Consider the following 5,000-nt stretch of genomic DNA (forward strand, 5'->3'; position numbering starts at 1 on the left):
GCTTTTTCATTAGTTCCGGCAACTCCTACTGTATGTAGTTGGACAATCTCAGGGTGACCAGACACCGGGATTCGTCCAGAGTCCTTTCCGCGAATCTTCTGAAAAGTGGACCGCATTGTTGCAAGACCTTCCTAACAACACCTGCACGTGACAGGGAGGTCACCCACGGATGGACGTGCCTAAAGACCCAATGAGAATTCATTATAATGCAGTCGAGAGGAAAATCCGACCAGTTTCTGTCACACACACATACACACACACACACAACACACATGCACGTACGCAGAGCATTTAAAACAGTTCGAATGTGGAGTGACGGCACTCTACCAGGACACGTTACAAGTTTAGGAATTTCATTTCCTGTTCGGAACACCGGCAGCATTCACCCACACAATGTAATCTAAGAGGGCTTATGGTTCTTTGTCTGACAGTGCTTCTCATGTGCCTTCCCATAGCAGGTAAACGACCTATAGTAGTCAAGAGACTCTATTTAGGGTTTGGCATTCTGGGATCCGCTGAGAATCCACGAACGGATGAAGGGACCAGTAGACAGACAGACAGACAGGCAGCCAACCAGCCAACCAAAAACATCTCAGAAGTTTTCAAGGCACATGCCTACAAAGGATCACGGATCATAACAAAACGGAAATCTTCAGTGTCTCTTTCGCCGAGGTGGCCCCTAGGAGATTCTACAGGTGCTTTTAGAGTTGTCCCCAAAATGAAGCTCCTTTACCGTGGAGAAGTTTTCACTCTTACGTAGTAGGGGAAGACCGGATACAAACGAACCCAAAAAATAAAATAAATAAGTAAATACCAAAAAAAGTGAAACAAGAACAACCAAAAAAAAAAAAAAAAAAAAAAAAAAAGGGAATCTAAAAACCTTGCTGTTCTGGGCAGGTAAAGGGAGAGACACACACACACACACACACACACACACACCCCCCAAAAAACAAACAAAAAACCCCCAACCAAACCACACCAAACCAAGCCAACCAACCAAACAAAAAAGCACCTTGTCTTTGTCTTTTCTTCTCTGTTCACACTCTTATCAAGAGTAGACTACCAATGCAAGAGAATCTCGCCATTTTAGCAGAGAGAAGAGCCAAATCTCAGTTGTACACCAGTGTAGTAGTAAAACCCACTTCTCCCAATCTCAGTCCGTCCTGACCACGCCTGCAATCCCTTTTCAAAGAGTCTGCTTCTGGGACGCCTTGGGTGGCTCAGCGGTGGAAGGTCTGCCTTTGGCTCAGGGCCTGATCCCAAGGGTCCTGGGATCCAGACCCACATCGGGCTCCCCACGTGGAGCCTACTTCTTCCCCTGCCTGTGTCTCTGCCTCTCTCTCTCTCTCTCTCTCTGTGTGTGTGTCTCTCTGTCTGTCTCTCTCTTTCTCTGTCTCTGCCTCACTGTGTCTCTGTGTCTGTCTCTCTGTCTCTGTCTCTCTTTATCTCTCTGCCCCTTTTCTCTGTCTCTTTGTCTCTCTCTCTCCCCTTCTCTCTGTCTCTCTCTCTTTCTCTGTCTCTGCCTCTCTCTGTGTCTGTCTCTCTGTGTCTCTCTGCCTCTCTTTTCTCTGTCTCTCTCTCTTTGTCTCTCTCTCCCCTTCTCTCTGTCTCTGTCTCTGCCTCTGTTTATCTCTCTGCCTCTCTTTTCTCTGTGTCTCTCTCCCCTTCTGTCTCTCTTTATCTCTCTGTCTCTCTCTTTGTCTCTCTCTCTCTCTCCCTGTCTCTCTCCTTCTCTGTGTCTCTCTCTTTCTCTATCTCTGTCTCTCTTTGTCTCTGTCTTGCTTTCTCTGTCTCTCTCTATCTCTCTGTGTCTCTGTCTCTGTGCCTCTGTCTCTCTTTGTCTCTCTCTTTCTCTGTCTTTCTCTCTGTCTCTCTCTGTCTCTGTTACTCTCTCTCCTTCTCTCTGTCTCTCTCTCTGTCTCTGTCTCTCTCCCATGAATACATAAATAAAATCCAAAAAAATAAAAAACAGAAAACAAAAAACAAATCTCAAAAATCTCCTTCATAAATCCCTTCTATAATTTCTTTTTCCATTCCGTCAGTCTTAAGTGTTCTTTCTCTAAATAGCCAGGCTTTGGGACGCCCCTGTGCCTCAGCGTTTGAGCGTCTGGCTTCAGCTCAGGGCGTGATCCCAGACTCCTGGGACCGAGTCCCATATCAGGGTCCTCGCATAGAGCCTGCTTCCCTTGTCTCTGCCTGTCCCTGTGTCTCTCGTGAATAAGTAAATAAAATCTTAAAAAAAAAAAAAAAAAAAAGCCAGAGTCATTTCAGGACAGATTCATTTTCTTTTTTATTTTATTTTATTTTATTTTATTTTATTTATGATAGTCACAGAGAGAGAGAGAGAGAGAGAGAGAGGCAGAGACACAGGCAGAGGGAGAAGCAGGCTCCATGCACCGGGAGCCTGATGTGGGATTCGATCCCAGGTCTCCAGGATCGTGCCCTGGGCCAAAGGCAGGCGCCAAACCACTGCGCCACCCAGGGATCCCCGATTCATTTTCTTTAACCACCACCACCACCACCCGTATTTTCATGCCTTGTATCTATTCTACATGTCTCCTACTATCTCACACACAGAGGTTGTTTTCCTTATCGTTAACCAGTAGTCTCGATTCCATGTGGCAGATTTTTTAAAATTGTACTTATTTTACACTTTTTGAGAGAGGAGAGAGAGAGAGAGAGAGAGAGAGAGAGAGAGAACTTTGTGAAGGGGGAAGAGAGGGAGGGAGGGAGACAGAGACAGAGACATAGGCAGAAGCAGGCTCCCCACAAGGAGCCAGATGTGGAAAGGGGTCCGGACTCGGATACCTCCCCCCCCGCCGCCCCAGAATTGGGCCCTGACCCAAAGGCCGATGCTCAACCCCTCAACCGCTGAGCCACCCAGGCGGCAGACTGTTAACTCCTAGAAACCTCAGTCTCTGGTGAAAAGTCAGTAGGAACCACGGGCACATTGTCTATCGTACCAGAAATCCTTAGATTGTCAAATGTATGAATACATGTGATAGTTTTTAGAAACACGTGTGTGTGTGTGTGTGTGTGTGTGTGTGTGTTTGTGTATGTATTGTTGGGCTGGCTGAGAGACAGGGGCACCCAAAATGGCGGACATCTCAAACTGGGTCAAAATGGCTGATCTTCCCGTCAAAGCATCCCTGACCACCACATCATCTCCAGTGAGTCAAAGCCTAGATGGGAAACCGAAACTTTCCATCCAGGAACCGCCCCCGCCCCCTCCCCATCGTCTGATACTATCCCCCCCCTACTCCCAGCCAATCACCTAAGGACACGGTGTTCCCTTGTCTAATTTGGCTAGGGACCCACCCGGATCCAGAGTCGGAACCAAGAAGGCTTCAAAACCCCCACAGTCCCCAACCCCGCGCGACTTCCCTGACTCTGGCCACCTCTCCGAGTCATGGAACCTCGCCCAGGAGCGCTCCCCATTAAAGCACTCTCCTACCTACTGCCTGGCTCTGCTGGTTTTTTATTTCTCCGCTGTTCATTTTGTAAAAACCTAACATGTAGGACACAATTTTTTTTTTAAGATTTAAGAGAGGGGGGGGGGGGGGGCAAAGACACAGAGGGAGAAGCAGGCTCCAGTGCAGGGAGCCTGACGTGGGACTCGATCCCGGGACTCCAGGATCACGCCCTGGGCTGAAGGCGGCACTAAAACGCTGAGCCACACGGGCTGCCCTGTATGATACAATTGTGAAGGAAGCACGAAACAGGGGATCCCTGGGTGGCTCAGCGGTCCTGCAGGGTGCCCGCTTCTCCCTCTGCCCGTGTGTGTGTGTGTGTGTGTGTGTGTGTGTGTGTGTGATGAATTGTGAATTAAAATTAAAAAAAAAAAAAGAGGAAGGAAAAGAGAAACGAACAAACCAACCTGAAACACGTTTACTGACACACCCAGGTATCTGCAGGTTTCCTGAATCAGACAAAAGAGAAACACAAAAACTGAGGTGGGGGGAGGGGGGGGGGGAAGGAAGAAAAGGGCAAGGGGTGGGGGAGGAAAACACAACACCACAAAACAAAAAAAACCACCTTGGGTGTCTTACTGACTCACACTTTAGTATTTTACCTTTCTGTTGGAAAGACAGACGCCAGGTATCCGATGAACTGAACCCAATTTATCAATTAAGCTAGTTACACCTTCAAAGTTCCAGGTCACCAAAGATTTGGGAAGCTATTGTAAAAGTTTAACCTATAGACTTTTATTTATTTATTTATTTATTTATTTATTTATTTATTTATGATAGTCGGGGGGGGGGGGGGAGAGAGAGAGAGAGAGAGAGAGAGAGAGAGAGAGAGAGAGAGAGAGAGAAAGAGAGGCAGAGACATAGGCAGAGAGAGAAGCAGGCTCCATGCACCGGGAGCCCGACGTGGGACTCGATCCCGGGTCTCCAGGATCGCGCCCTGGGCCAAGGGCAGGCGCCAAAACCGCTGCGCCACGCAGGGATTCCCCCCTTTTTTCTTTTTTTTTTTTTTTTTCTTTTTCTTTTTTTTAACCTGCTTGCTCGTCACAAGGAAAAGTACACGAGACGGACAAAATCGATCATTTGAAGTAGTTTCCGTGGACAAATCCTCAGAGGCACAACTCCACTAATCCGTTGAGTTCACAGCAAAGTTGAGTACGCCCGTCCCTCGGGGCCTGGACCCTCCGGCATGGGCATGGCATCCGGGTGGGTCCCGGTGGAACAAGGGGATAAGTAGTTCTCCTTTTCTTTTCTGTGCCTGTGGGTCTAAGAAGACACCACACGTGTCTTGTTTCTTTGTAATGAGGTGGCGGAAGGGTCTATCTCGATCACCACCATTCCAGGCCCACAAACTGTGACGGGAGCACAGCACATCCCACCGCCCACCCCAACGGCGGCGGAGGCGGGGGCGCGTGGGGACAAAACCGGTTATCCGTATGAAGTGTGACGGTGATAGGTAGCTCCCAGGACACGTCTTTTTACAGGAAACCCACAGGGACCCGCGGATACGCAGAGATGACTGAGGCTGATGTG

At 48.5% G+C, this 5,000-nt stretch overlaps 1 pseudogene; it reads left to right on the top strand.

The window, feature by feature from the left end:
- The first annotated feature begins 4,496 nt into the window (after window positions 1-4,496).
- The window catches only part of LOC119878253, a 1,340-nt pseudogene continuing 836 nt past the window's right edge, over window positions 4,497-5,000 (top strand).

This window comes from Canis lupus, unplaced genomic scaffold (genome assembly GCF_011100685.1).
Source record: "Canis lupus familiaris isolate Mischka breed German Shepherd unplaced genomic scaffold, alternate assembly UU_Cfam_GSD_1.0 chrUn_S1305H1483, whole genome shotgun sequence".
NCBI classification, from domain to species: Eukaryota; Metazoa; Chordata; class Mammalia; order Carnivora; family Canidae; genus Canis; species Canis lupus.